The 15472-nt window shown below is 38.3% G+C and overlaps 1 protein-coding gene across 6 annotated transcripts in view; it reads left to right on the top strand.

The window, feature by feature from the left end:
- Positions 1-15472, top strand: part of Atg4a (autophagy related 4A cysteine peptidase) — a 55029-nt gene that overhangs the window by 3586 nt on the left and 35971 nt on the right. For 2 of the 6 annotated variants that reach the window (XM_035449874.1, XM_027433577.2), the window contains exon 2: positions 2932-2974. The exons of the other annotated variants lie outside the window; for them this stretch is intronic. The gene's annotated coding sequence lies outside the window, so the exon portion shown is untranslated. The remainder of the gene's footprint in view (positions 1-2931; positions 2975-15472) is intronic. 6 annotated transcript variants of the gene reach the window in all.

The raw sequence follows: 15472 nt of genomic DNA, 5'->3' as shown, positions 1-15472 counted from the left end.
GTGGGATGGGCTCTCAAAGTCCCTTCTTACACCAGGAAAAAATACTGATCCACTACCAGGGGCCCCATTGAGTGCAGAGGCCTCCTAATTGACATCCATGTTCAGGGGTCTGGATCGTCCCGTGTTGGCCTCCCAGACAGCAGTCTGGGGTCCATGTGCTCCCCCCTTGTTCAGGCCAGCTGTTTCTGTGGGTTTCACCAGCCTGGTCCCAACCCCTTTGATCTTCATTTCTCCCTCTCTGCAACTGGATTCCAGAGTTCCATTCAGTGTATAGCTGTGGGTGTCTGCCCCTGCTTCCATCAGCCACTGACTGGATGAGGCTCCTCATGCTCCCAATTAGGTCAGGAGATCCTGCCCCTTCCCATTCTCCGGGGTCCATGCATTTTTCTCTTACAGTCCTTCTTGTTTCCGAGTTCCCTTGGTGATGAGGATTGTAGGCTGGTAATCCTTTGCTCTGTGTCTAAAATACATATATGAGTGAGTACATACCATGTTTGTCTTTTTGTGACTGGGTTAGATTTTGATGAATTCGACCCCCCCCCATACATAGTTAAGATTACAGAATCTAAGATTTCGAAGAGTTATTTCCTCGTTTTTTTTTTTCTTCTGGAAATTTTGTTTTCTCTTTTGCCTTTATGATTCATTTTGAGTTAACTTTTTTTTAATATGGTTTAACATCAGTTAGTGAAGGTTGTTATCCAGATTGTTCTAGTAGCATTTGTTGAATCTTTTATTATTAACATTTTAATTCACTCTTTTATCATATCACAATGAATAAACACACATTTTAATAAACTCTACTCCACACCTTGTTCCCGTTTTATTAGTTTATCTGTGGGCAGTGTCCCATCCATAATAGTGTGAATCATACACTGTTTCTGTATCTTCAGAATCTTTTGGCTTGTGACAGTGTCTCAGATTTTGCTTGTTTTGATGACCTTGGTAGTTTTGAAGTGTACTTCTTAGATATATTTTTTTAAGTTTATTTTCCTTATGATTGGAGTGGGGTACAGGAGTATAGAATTTTCACTGAGTATATTGGCTGCTTGAGAAAGAAGTCTATTGTTATATTTGCTTTGGGGAATGTCATTATTTGGCAGATTAATCACTTCCAACTGAAGGTTAGGTGAAAGCACCTCAACTGCACAGGGAAATGGATCTTGGGCTTCAGAAATAACCTTTCCATTTGCTTTACAGTCTAAAAGCTGCTGCTAGAACTGTAGTGTGAACTCAGAAAACATGTATGTTCTAAATTTGCCTGTGACTGGAGATACTGTTCCTAATTTTAACTTTTGCTAAGAGGCAGCTATATTGTGGTATAATTTGTATACAATAGCAGGGCGTTGGTGGTGCACGCCTTTAATCCCAGCACTTGGGAGGCTGAGGCAGGCGGATTTCTGTGAGTTCAAGGCTAGGCTTGTCTGCAAAGCTACACAGAGAAACCCTGTCTCAAAAAAAACAAAAAATAATAATTTGTATGCAATAAATCTCATTGTGTCAAGGTAGTAGAAGTTCAGTGTACTTGGTTATAAATATATACTGTTGTATAACCAACAACAAAGTTGAGATATAAAATATTTCCATACTCCCCATAAATTGTCACATGCTCCTTTGTGGTCACTCCTTTCCCCCCACTCACTGATCTTGACAACTACTAAACTGATTTCTGACCTTGTCGTTTTTGTTTTGTTTTGTTTTTGTTTTTGCTTTTCGAGACAGGGTTTCTCTGTGTAGCTTTGGAGTCTATCTGACCTTGTCATTTTTAAGCACTCAATTTAATGACTATGAATATTTATAGATTTACATTACCACTACAAAAAGCTTGTTTTAATTCACATACTTCACCTAAGAAGGAAGCTTTGTGTCTATTGTCATTCTTCCCTTTGCTGTCTTTATACAAACATTAGTCTATAGGACTTCATTTTATGAGTATTAGCTACAAGTAAGATAATAAAAAATGTTGCCTTTCATGGCTTGCTTTTTCACTTAATATAATCATTTAAAAATTTATACAAATGTATCATCACTCCATTCATTTTTGTGATTGAATATATTCTATTTTATGACAGTAACATTTGGTTTACCCATTTATCAGTTTATGGCCACTTGGGTTATTATTACATTTGTTTTTCTTAAATATGGCTGCTGTACTTTATGTGTGAGTTTCTGTTCAGACATGTACTTTTATTTATTTTGTGTATATATTTAGAGTGGAATTTTTGGATCATAGACATATGAGCTACTCTGTTTAACTTTTCAAGGGAGTGTCAGGTTCTTCCAAAGTGGCTATTTTGTCTTCCCACAGTAATGCATTTGGATGAAAAGTTTTCTGCAATTAACTATATGTATCAATATCTTTTTATTATAGCCAGTAGAGTGAGTATGAAGTGGCATTCCATCATTTTGGCTTGTCCCAGCACCAGCATTACATAAAGCATCTTGCCATCCCTAATAGCTTTACTCCAGCTTCACTTAGAATTTTGGTTTTCTAACTTTAGGCTGGAAAGGACAAATTTTCAAGTTGGCAGCAAAAGCTAATTTCCAAAGCCCATCAGTGTTCAGCAATTATAGTTGAAGGTGGTCCCTGTACTGTTTAAAAATGTAAACATCATTTTTATTTTGCTTTCCACAGAAAACATGTGATCTGGACTAAATTTAGTCTTGTAGGTATAATTTGCTAATGACAAGTGTATAGTAAATGTGCCCCATTTGTAGTAGTGATCTATAAATATTTATCCAGTTTAAGGAGGTATGTTATATTTACAAAAGGAATTGCTATACTGACATTTAACCATAATAATGCATCAAGGAATGCAATGTGATTGCTAGAAACAGCGTAGAAATCAACAGTACCCCACATACCCCATGCCGAGTGATTTGTTTACATATCTTTTTATAGACAGTATAATGTGTTTTTATTTTATTTGGTAGATGTGGTAGTTACCATTGGATTCTGAGTTCCTGGACACTAAGGGTAAGCTCCTTATTTATGTTTTGAAAGATAGATGATAAATAGATCTTACAGGAAAAAGTCTTGTCTTTTGTGGTGCTGGCCCCAAGTTATCAAAGAACAATGCAGTTGCTGTTTATGTTCATCTTGGGACAAAGGGGCCCTGTTAGGGTCTGACTTCTTTGCTACTCATGTGATTGACTATTCCCTGTTGCCTTTTCTGCTGGCTACATAGAGTCTAGGTCCTAGAACAAGCAAGTTAGCCTTCCAGACTAAAGTAAAACATATGCTAATAATTAGCACAAGTATCAGATAGGGTGTCTCATGTAATCCACATACTAACCCTTTGAAGTAGGTACTAGTACCCCCTGCCCAGGCCCTACTAACCCTTTGAAGTAGGTACTAGTACCACCCCCACCCCCAGGCCCTGAATTGTTTTTTTATGTTTGTTTGTTTTATTTTTTGTTTTTTTCGAGACAGGGTTTCTTTGTGGTTTTGGAGGCTGTCCTGGAACTAGCTCTTGTAAACCAGGCTGGTCTCAAATTCACAGAGATCTGCCTGCCTCTGCCTCCCTAGTGCTGGGATTAAAGGCATGCACCACCACTGCCCTGATAAGGCCCTGAATTTTTTTCTCTTGGTTTTATTCTTTTTTATTTAAATAATACAATCAAATCATTACGGAAGTACAGTGCATTACCTAATTTTTCTGCTGATAGGTATTGAATGATCTCCACAGTTTTGCTTACATAAAACACATCACCACCCCTGCTTGTTTCAAATATTCTCTAATAGACTAAAAGGCATCAAACGATTAAAAGATGAACAATAATTCAACACTACCTAATATGTGTTCCTGGTGACAAGGCCATTATTCTTTTATTTATTTATTTATTTATTTATTTATTTATTAGTTCAAATTAGGAACAAGCTTGCTTCATATGTCAATCCCTTCTTCCTCTCCCTCCCCTCTCTCCCAACCCTCCACCTGACCCCGTACCTGCCCCCCACCCCATCCCCACTCCACTCCCCAGGGAGGGTAGGGCCCTCGACGGGGGTGGGGGTGGGGGTGGGGGGCTCCCCAAAGTCCACCACATCATCCTGGGCCAAAGGCCCTGAATTTCTTTATATATTTATTATGTATACAACATTCTGCTTCCATATATATCTGTATATCAGAAGAGGACACCGGATCTCATAACAGATGGTTGTGAGCCACCATGTGGTTGCTGGGAATTGAACTCAGGACCTTTGGAAGAGCAGTCGGTGCTCTTAACCTCTGAGCCATCTCTCCAGCCCAGGCCCTGAATTTCTAAAATGAAATTTGAAACAGACAAACAACAAAAACCAGGATTGTTGAAGTAAAATAGCATGCTTAGTAAAAATTGGAGTTAACATAAAAATTCAGACAGTTTTATTCCCAAGCTCTAGTACGTAACTGCTATAACATACTGCTAAATATTGCTGAAGATAGAATTATGTGTAAATGCAAACCCTTGATAATGCAATAGCAATTTCTGTCAGAGGGCTTTGGGCTGTACCTGCATGACTGTGGTGGAAATGACATGATTTTGTGCTATGCAGTAGAGCTGTCTATATTTGTACTGTTTTACTTTGATGCCCCTAGCCATACAGGACTAGTGAGCACTTAAAATGCATTGAGAAATTGCTTTTTAATTTTTGTTTAATTTAAAATTAAATAGCTTCTTATGGCTAGTGTTTACCATTTTGGGTTGTATATAGAGAGGTAATTATCCCTCATTTGTTTCTTTCTAATTATCACCAAATTAGAATTTACTCATTGTAAATATTCTTTCCATGGCAGAAATGAGAAAACAATGATAGACAACTTGGGAATACCATACAGGGAATATCTGCAGTTTAACTAACTTCATGACAGCCACAGGAATAAGTTTTGTGTTATCTGGCATGAAATTCCTCCATTCTTACTACTTACTAGCTAAGGTCTGAATTTCCAACCCTAAGCTTTTTGGAATTGATTTTTCACTATTTGAAAATGTAATTCATGTGTCTTATTGACAGTACTTCACAATTGCCATTTATCAGTTTTAAGATGAGACATTTTAATATTTGTTTTTAGATGCCACTGTTCAAATGTCCCTGTTATTTTATGTCACTGGTCTATTCAAAATATTCCCATTTAAAATCTCTTTCATCATAAAACTTACGTAGTGTTATAGCAATTTGATAAATCATTTTATTTACTACTGTTTCACATTCACACTTTTGTTTCTAGGTTGTTTATAAGTGGTTTCCTTAAGTTTTGTTATGAGCAATAAAAGAATCACAACAAATCATAAGAACACAAAATGGCTGTCTATACTCTTCATTATGTTTACCTCACACACTACACTGCACAGAATTATAATACAATATATGATGAGATCAGGCACATTCAGGGTAGTATGGCCACAGATTAGAATGCAATATCAAAAGCAGGAAATTGATAGTGGAATGTTGTAGTTTGGATAGGAAGTGTCTCTCTACCAAAAGGTTCATGTATTGATGGCTTGATTCCCTAGTTGAGGTGATTGGATCATGAGGATTAATTCATTAGATGAGTTCATACTGAATGGGCTGTTAGGAAGTGGGGCCTGGTTAGAGGAAACAGATGATGGAGATGTATGCTTTTGGTAGTTATGCCTTATCTCTGCCTCTTCCTGTTTATCCTTTTGCTTTCTGGTTGCTATGAGGTGAGAAACTTTCCTTTGTCATGCAGTTCACATGATGTTTCAGTCTCACCCTAAGCCCATAACAATAGAGCCAACCAACTACTGGCTGCAACCTCTGAAACCAAAAGCAACTGTCTTCCATTAAGTTGTCTCTCTCAGGTATTTGCAGCAATGGTGGAATATTAATATGTGGAATGATGTGTGACAAGCTTCAAGGTGTGTGTGCACATATGTGTGTACATTCATATGTATGGTGTATGTATATGCATATATATATATACACACACATGCATGGGTGTGTATGTTGAGGCCTGAGGTCAATGTCAGTGGCTTTCTCAGTTGCTCTCTGCCTGAGTTTTTGAGAAAAGGTGTCTCTTTGGTCTGCTGTACACCAACTTGACTAGGTTGGCTGGCCAGAGTTACAGGTATCTGTCTGACTCTCCAGTGCTGGGATGACTGATGAGCATCACCAAGCCCAGCTTTTTATGAGGCTTCTAGGGGATCTGAACTCAGGTCCTCATGCCTTTTCCTGACTGAGCTGTCTCTCTAGCCAGGCCAGTTATCTTGACATATATAGAATTGTATAACAAATACCACAACCAGGAATTATTCTGTCAGTATTAAAATTTCTCCTGTACCACTTATCCCTGTATAGCCAGTACCCATCACCTATACCCAACATGCATATCCACTGAGACCTGCTAACGTTCCCCCTTTTCTGTCATTATATCCATAGGTTATATATTTCAAGATGTATTTTTAATTTCCCTTGAGACTTCCCTTTTGACTAATGGATTATTTAGAGGTAATATACATACTTTCTAATTGTTTGGAAGTATTTTTGGTCCCATTGTCATCAGAGATACATTTTGCATAATTTCAAATATTTCTAATTTGTTTGTATATGTTTTCAGATTCAGGATATGGACTCTGTGTGAATGTCTCTTGGGAGGTTGAAAATGTATTACCATGTATCCCAATTATATCTTGTTGCTTAATTGTTGCTCAGATTTTTTGTCAAATCTTGGATATTTTTATGATAATTAGCTTTACTTAGCCATTCCACAATGTTTATATAGGTCAAAACATATTTTATAGCATAAATGTAAAACATATGTGCCTGTCAATTTAAAAATAAATTACCTTTTTCTGAAATGTGGGAATTTTTTTTGCAAATTGCATTTTGTGTATTTCTTAAATACTGCACTGTTTTTCTTCTTCTAGAACTCTAGTGACATGGATATTTAATGTACTGTTATGCTCCCATGTGTCCCTGAATCTCTGTCCACTTTTTCCAACTTTTCTTTGTTGCTCATATTGAGTCTTTTCTATCATTCTATCATTAATTCTCCCATCATCATCTTTTGTTTTACTGAGATCAGCCAGTAAGTTTTTCATCTTGATTATTGTATTTCTTCATTCTACAAAATATGGTGCTTCGTTTTTATGCCTTTCCTTCTTTACTGAGACTTTCAATTTTTAAAAATTGGCTCTGCAGTGTTGAGAGTTGCTTGTTTGAAGCATTTTGACATGGGTGGCTTAAAGTCATTGTTGAATAATTACAGTATTTGTGCCATCTCAGTGTTGGTGTCTGTTAAATACCCCTTTCCCACTCAAGTTGATATGTTCTCAGTTCTTTGTATCACAAATCATTTTTTTGCTGTGTCCTTGAGTCTTTACAGTGTGATTCTCTGGATCTTATTTCTTTTTCCTGTTTTGACGAGACTACATTGACACCACTATAGTCGGGGGGGGGGGGGGGAGAGAATTACTTTTTTCTTTTTTATATTTAAATTCAAAACAAGCTTCTTTTACATGTCAATCTCAATTCCCTCTCCCTCCACTCCATCCCTGCCCCGAACTGACCCCCTATCCCAACTCCTTTCTGCTCCCCAGGGTGGGTGAGGCCTTCCATGGAGGATCTTCAAAATCTGTCATATCTTTTGGAGCAGGGCCTAGACTCTCCCCAGTGTCTAGGCTGAGAGAGTATCCCTCTATGTGGAGAGGGCTCCCAAAGTCCATTTGTGTACTAGGGGTAAATACTGATCCACTACCAGTGGTCCCATAGATTGTCCAGACCTCCAAACTGACTTCCTCCTTTAGGGGGTCTGGAACAGTCCTATGCTGGTTTCCCAGCTATCAGTCTGGGGTCCATGAGCTCCCCCTTGTTCAGGTCAGCTGTTTCTGTGGGTTTCTCCAGCCTGGTCTTGACCCCTTTACTCATCATTCCTTCCTCTCTGCAATTGGATTCCAGAGTTCAGCTCAGTGTTTAGCTGTGGGTGTCTGCTTCTGCTTCCATCAGCTACTGGATGAAGGCTCTAGGATGGCATATAAGGTAGTCATCAATCTCAATATAGGGGAAGGGCATTTAAGGTACCCTCTCCACAATTGCTTAGATTGTTAGTTGGGGTCAACCTTGTAGTACTGTGTACATTTCCCTGGCACCAGATTTCTCTTTAAACCTATAATGACTCCCTCTATTATGGTATGTCTTTTCTTGCTCTCCTCTATTCTTCCCCTGACTCAATCTTCCTGTTCCCTCATGTCCTCCTCTCTCCCCTCTTCTCCCTTCCTCTTTCTTCTAACTCCCTCTCCCCTCCCCCCATGCTCCCCATTAGCTTAGGAGATTTTGTCCCTTTCACCTTCTCAGGGGGACCATGTATGTATCTCTTAGGGTCCTTCTTGTTTCCTAGCTTCTCTGGTGTTGTGGATTGTTGGCTGCTACTTCTTTGCTCTAGACCTAAAGTCCATATATGAGTGAATACATACCATTTTTTTTTTGTGACTGGGTTACCTCGCTCAGGATGGTTTCTTCTAGTTCCATCCATTTGCCTGCAAATTTCAAGTTTCCATTACTTTTTTTCCACTGAGTACACCATTGTGTAAATGTACCATGTTTTCTCCATCCATTCTTCTGTTGAGGGGCATCTAGGTTGCTTCCAGGTTCTGGCTATTACAAACAATGCTGCTATGAACATAGTTGAACAGATGTCCTTGTTGTATGAATGTGCTTCTTTTGGGTATATGCCAAAGAGTGGAATTGCTGGATCTTGTTGAGATTGATTCCCATGTTGCTGGGTGGGAATGGGAGTCAAGTTCTCCACTCATGATCCATTTATCATCAGTGTAGGAATAAGGATGTTATTATTGCTAGGCAGGGGTGAAATATAAGTCGTTCGGCAGGCCTCCATGGACACTACCCTAACTTTAAGAGAATGGTCTCTACTACCATTATGCACTGGGGTTGTCATTGATGCCTGTGATGGATGAAAGTTCTGGATCTCCTTTCTGTATTTCTAAAACTACTTCAGGGAGATGGGGAAAGTGCTGTGTGACTAAAGCCACATGAAGGTAGAACTCTAGTCATCCCATTTTGTGATGAGAATTGGGGTTAAATTTCTATTGTGTTTGGGTGGATAATTGTTGTCTAATGAGTTTTCTTTATAGGTTGTCTCTGTCATGTTCTTTCGGCTGGAGATAGTGGCTTCTTTGAGGGACATTTATTGTGTGTATGTGCCTGTACTGCTGCTTTGCATGAGTCCTCTGTCACAAGGTTCAGCATATGTTACTAAAACACAAAACCCAGGGAACTCACTTTCATGTTATTACTTAGGCCCCAAGGCCCCTAGCAACCAGAATAACTTGTCCTTTCTACCTTTCAGAGATGTAGGAGAGATGAATATATTTATTTACAATGCTTTGTGGTTTTAGCTGTATTTGGTAAGAGGAGCAGAGAAAGGTGAATCTACTCCATATTTTATTGGAACCAGGATATGTAAGTGATTGCTTGAAGAAAACATGGATATGGTGTTAGTTATTCTCTCCCAGTGAAAAGTTAAGAATAGATAAAATCACTTTGACCCTCATTTCTAATCCCCAACAAACACAATTCTATTGTGTTTCAACTAATTTGACTGCTTAGATCTTTAGATATCTCATATAAGGGAAGAAAAAATGGTCTTTGTCTTTCTGTGACATATACATCATATATGTGAGTGTGCGTGCACACACACACACACACACACACACACACACACACACACACACACACATCTCCAATCTGAGCATCATGAGTTTCTAACATTTTAACCACCTGAGTAGAATTCTCTTTATTAAAAAAAAAAAAAAAACCTACTCTCTTGACTTGGTTTTTTCCCCTTTGGGCTTTTATGAGATAGGGTGTCACTGTATAGCCCAGATTGACCTATAACTCATGGCAGCCCTGTCTCAGCCTTCCAAGTGTTGGGATTATAGGAATGAGTCATGATCAGTGGTTCTCAGCTTTCCTAATGCTGTGACCTTTTCAATACAGTTCCTCATGTTGTGGTGACCCTCCAATCTTAAAATTATTCTGTTGCTACTTCATAAATGTAATTCTGTTATTGTTATGAATCATAATGTAAATATCTGTGTTTTTTCAGTGGTCCTAAGTGACCCTTGTGGAAGGGTCTTTTGACCCCAAAGGGTCATGACCCACAGGTTGAGAACTGCTGCAGTAGTAGATGGACCACAATTTAGTCATTTTTTGAGTAAGGTCATTATTGTGACTATAATTTTTACATTATCCTATAAAACCATGATATTCTAAGGCAATTTTATTTTTTCTTTGTTTGCTTTTGTACTAAATTGCCCCACTTTTCTTATTAGGTTTCTCTCTTTGTTTGCATATGTATCTGTATAATGTTGGGTATGTGCATGTGTGTGTGTGTGTAGGCCTGAAGTCAATATTGGGTATCTTTCCTCAGTGACTTTTTATCTTTATTTTTTCAGACAAAGTCTCTAAGTGAACTTGAAACTCACAGATTTGACTATACTGGCTGACAGGTTAGATTCAGGAATCCAGGTTATAGACATACACCTCTAGGCTTGGTTTTAACATGGGTCCTGAGGATTGACATTCAGGTCTTCATGGTATTAGTTGGGCGCTTTACCAACTGAGACATTTCTCTAGACCCATACTTAGTTTTGTTTTTTTTTTTAATTTTGACTCTTGTTCCTTTTTGCTTCTTTTAACCTATATTTGCAAAATTAGGTCCCACCTCTTACCTCCTTAGGCTCAGCAATAAGCTTCTTCATTGGACTTAATATCTAGAGGGATTCTTTTCAAGGATCTTGGGATGGCCTGGATTTACTCTCTGGGTATTTTGGTTGGATACCTGCAAGCTTGCCCCTATTTGGAGAGCTTCATTATGGGACCAAGAACTACATTACCAGGAACATGAGCCCTTGGAGCTCCTGAAACCAGATCACACTAATTTTTCTTTCTTCTTTAAACCTCCTAATACTACAGGGCTATCCAATTGGGGGTTGCTATCCACAGGACTGCTAAAAAGAGAAAATGGCAACAGGAAGCATTCTGATGCAATTCTAGCATGTATCACTTCCTCTCATTAAAGAAAGAAAGTCTAAAATGTGATATAACAAAAGGCACCTTCCATTCAAGGCACTGAAAAAGAGCACTTGGGGTGTTGACAAGGAATTCAGAGTAAGGAATATTTTTAAGTTGCATGGTAGGTGTCAAGGGGTAGAAATGAGAATGGCCTTCAGGGGCAGTTATTGTGAAATCCAGACTTCAAGGGGCCCTATGGTACTGTGTATATTGCATGGGTAGTGCAAAAGCAGTTCAAAGTTCATGTGTGAAATTAATATAATGACTGCTGCATGGCTAAAGAGACACCTAAAACTTATAACTGGAAAAAGCAAGCAAGGATGTTATTAATTGCATTTCTCTTTATGCATCCATTTTCAGAACTTATTGTTACGACAAATCTTTGTGGCTTCCGAGCCCAGCTGTCACATGTGTGCTTTACGCCAGCCGCCCGCCTGAGTTAGGCCCAAATGAATACACAGAAACTTGTATTAGGTTTAAAGCTGCTTGGCCAATGATTAGGATTATTCATCTGCTAGCTCAGTCTTAATTATCATAAATCTATATATTTTATAAGACTTATTTTATCCGACACCTTATTGGTGTCCCTCCTTGCTGGTGGATCACATTGTGCCACTGGAGCAAGCGCGAAGGGGAAAAGAGGGATGCTTCCTGTTTCTCTTTCTTTAAATATGAGTCTTCTTGCTATGTCACTTCCTGCCTGGATCACCACTTCTCTCCTACATTTCCCAGAATCCTTTTTGACTCCCAGTCCTGTCTAACTTGCTGTTTCATTGGCCAAACAGAACTTTATTTACCAATCAGTGAGATAAACATACACAGAAGTATTTTCCCCATCAACTTATAGTGTAATTATTTCAATATCTTAGACATGTTAAATTTTGAGTATTGCTGGTCCTGACTTGCGTAACTAGCTTTGAAATCTAAGTTCAGTTTCCATTGGCATATTATCATTTCTTTAACATTATATGATAAAGCACTTTTCCCATTACTTTTCTCATTAGACATTCATTGCAGAGCCAGAAGGGAAAGTATTATCAACATTTTATGGATGGGGGAAGGTAATCTCAGAACTTCTAAGAGTGGCCCAAGATGGCATGACCATAACAGGTGAACCAGAAATAGATTCTAACTCTTTTGATTCTGCGTGGGTCTCTGTATTTATTCCTATGTGGTGGAGGAAGAAGCTTTTCTGATGATGGCTGAACAAGGGAACTGATCTATGAGTATAGAAGAATATCATTAGGAGTAATTTTATCACTACTTTTAAAAAGACTAATAGTATTTCATTTTATCCTGGTTTTCTGGGATATCTGGTCTCTGGTTCTTAATTACTTAGTGTTGGATATGGGTTCTATCTCATGGAGTGGGCCTAAAGTCAAACATTGCTTTCTTGGTTACTCCCTCAAGTTTTGTGCCACCATTGCCTTAGCATATTTTATAGGCAGGACAGATTGTAGATCAAAGGTTTTGTGGCTGGGTTGATGTTTACATTTTTCTTTTGATAGCCTGAAGAGTACCTTTCTGTTCTAAAGACACTAGAAGATGGGTTGAAAGTTCTATGTAGTCACCAGCTTGACCTCTCCATGTTCAGTGAGTTGTGTGGATGTTGTCTTCAGCAATAGGGGCTTGCTGTCAGTTTGTGGAGAGCAATCTATTATCTTGGCAACAACCTGGGTGTTTGGGGATTTCTATGGGATCTGCTTGGCCAACAACCAAATTGAATGTAACCCAGTACTGGAAGCTTTATTTGGTGACAAGAGATGGATAGTTGGGACTTTGTCTCCTTCATTATTTGAAGACTTCATTAGTTTTGCCCTCAAATATTTTAGGAAGTTTTCAGTACACTAGGTTTCCATACCACATTTCAAAGGCCCCAGTACAATTTTTTTAAAAAACAATTTCACTATGTAACCAAAGCTGGCCTTAAACTTGCTTTGTAAACCAGAATATCCTTAAATTATGATGTAAACCTGTTTATGCTTGAATTTGTGATATTCTTGACTCAGTTTCTCAAGTGCTCAAACTGTAGGTACATAGCACACTAAGTACATAAATCTTAATTGTATAGTTCAATGAAATTTTATGTGTGTGAATACCATCAAAATTGAGATATAGTCATTTCCATCCCTGTAGAGAGTACAGGGATGTTTTCTTTCTCTACCTTCTCCTGATGTAGCAACTGTTTTGATTTCTATAATCTTATATTCCCTTTGTTTGATTTAAGCTTTATTTAAATAGAATTCCACTGTGCTTACTCTTTTGTATCTGGCTTCTTTTGCTTAACCTAATATCTGTTACATCCAGGGTTTTTTTCCCACTGTTTTGCAATATTATTGTGTATGATAGACCACATTTTAAACTTCATTTCTTTCTTGATGGATTTTTGATTTATTTCTAAGTTTATAATATTATAAATTATAGCTGCTTTAGGCATTTTAAACCATATTATTGGTTCACAATAGCATTGATTTCTTGGAACTAGAGTCTAAATGTGGAATTTTTCTCATATATTTAATTAAAAATTCTTTCAGGAATGTCTTAATGAAGGAACTTTTGTCTGGAAATCTTCTAAGGAGACATATTTTTTGAAGAATCATAGCTAAAGATGAAAATTTCCCATGTTTTCTTTGGGAATTTGAGATTCTCTGCCTGGCAAACATTAGAGAACATTTTTCTTTGGTCAGTAAGCTGAATCTTTCATGCTTGTGGGGAGATATTTATTTTCCTGGTGTCTGGTACATACCGTGCACATTAGGGATAAGGAGACATTTACTTGTAAGCTCTACCTTTTTTGGATAGGCTCAAATTGTCTTTTCTTGGGCAATATGCTTCAAATGATAATAAAATAACAGGAAAACCAAGTTTACTTTATAGAATTGTTCCTTGGGATCAACTTGGAATGCATCTTTAGTTTTGAAAGTGAAGGCACTCTTGTGATTTTATGTAATCCCCAAACTTGACTTTGGCAACTTAATTTTGCATTATTTCAAAGGTAAAGAATTTTTAAACATCGTATGTCTGCTGGCAACATTTTCTAATGAAGTGTGATATTGAAAGAGTATGGGGGAAATTCCTAGGGTCTGGGAAGGAGGTGAAGGTGGTTGTAAATGAGAATAAAACTGGGAAAGTGCTCAAAATGAGGACTACAGTTTCTGGAAAAGACTGGTGGTTTGACACTTAGCATGCTACCAGAGGGACGAGAGGGAGACCACCCTTAACCATTTTCACAACACCATCTTTAAAAAAAACGCTTTTGTTCCACTGTCTTTGTTTTCTTAATATCATTTAATCAGTGGTGAATGATTAAAAAATGACACAGGGATTTTTTTAATGGACAATGACTTGATATACTATTTCTGTACATGTAAATTTTTCTGTATTTAGTTACAGAGGTATTAGAGATCCTTCAGAGGCTCCATGAATCCTGAGTCAAGTCCAGAATCCTTATTAAAGCTGCCAAGGTCAGCATCTTCTGGTGCTGAATGTTTCCCTAGCCTTAATCCCTGCCAGTCCCTGCATGATGTCATCACTATGGTCTCTCCCTCTCCCTTTTCCCTCTCTCTCTCTCTCCCTCTTTGTCTCTCCTTCTTTCTCTCTGTCTTCAGTGTTTGGTTCAAGTTTCTTTGTGTGCACACACGTGCATGGGTGTGTGTGTGTGTGTGTGTGTGTGTGTGTGTGTGTGTGTGTGTGTGTGTGTATGTGTGTGTGTGTATGTGATATGTGTCCATGTTTGGTTGGTTGTGTTCAGGTGAGTGAATGCATGTGGTGGGTGTACACTTGTGTTTTTATGCATATGGAAGCCAGAGGTTGGCATTGGGTATATTCTTTAATAAATTTCCACATTTTTATTGTTATTATTGTTGTTGTTTTCAGACATGGTTTCTCTGTGTAGCTTTGGAGCCTGTCCTGGCACTTGCTCTGTAGACCAGGCTGGCTCACTGATTGACTAAGATGGCTTGCCATTGAGTTCCAGAGATCTAGCCGTCTCCACATCCCAGCACTGACATTACACGAACACATCACTGTACCCAGCTTTTATGTGGATGCTGCACATTTGAACTTCAGTTCTCATGCTTGACAAACAAGCAGTTTACCAGCTGAGCAATTTCCCTCTGGCCCTGGTTCACACTTCTTTATCCTGCAGCATCCTTTCCCTGCCCAATTTCATGAACTCTTTCTTTCTGTTACTGTCACCTTTCTTTCCAAAGCCTCCTCTAGGCCCCAATTTGTCTTAGGCAAACTACATCTGTGCTCCCTTTGGCCTTAGTATATTTACTCACCATAATATACAAAAATTAACTTTGTATTTCTCATACAAGAAAGTACGCTCTGTTTCCATGGCTTAGTCCCAGACTGGTCACTTGGTGGGTACTAACTAATTAAAGATTGACATTGATGTTTAGATGAATGTATCAACCAGCTTAATTTTTTTGAGAGAGG

This window comes from Cricetulus griseus, chromosome X, assembly GCF_003668045.3.
Source record: "Cricetulus griseus strain 17A/GY chromosome X, alternate assembly CriGri-PICRH-1.0, whole genome shotgun sequence".
Classification (NCBI taxonomy): Eukaryota; Metazoa; Chordata; class Mammalia; order Rodentia; family Cricetidae; genus Cricetulus; species Cricetulus griseus.
The sequence above is the reverse complement of the archived record's forward strand: the minus strand, read 5'-3'. Positions and strand labels throughout refer to the sequence as shown.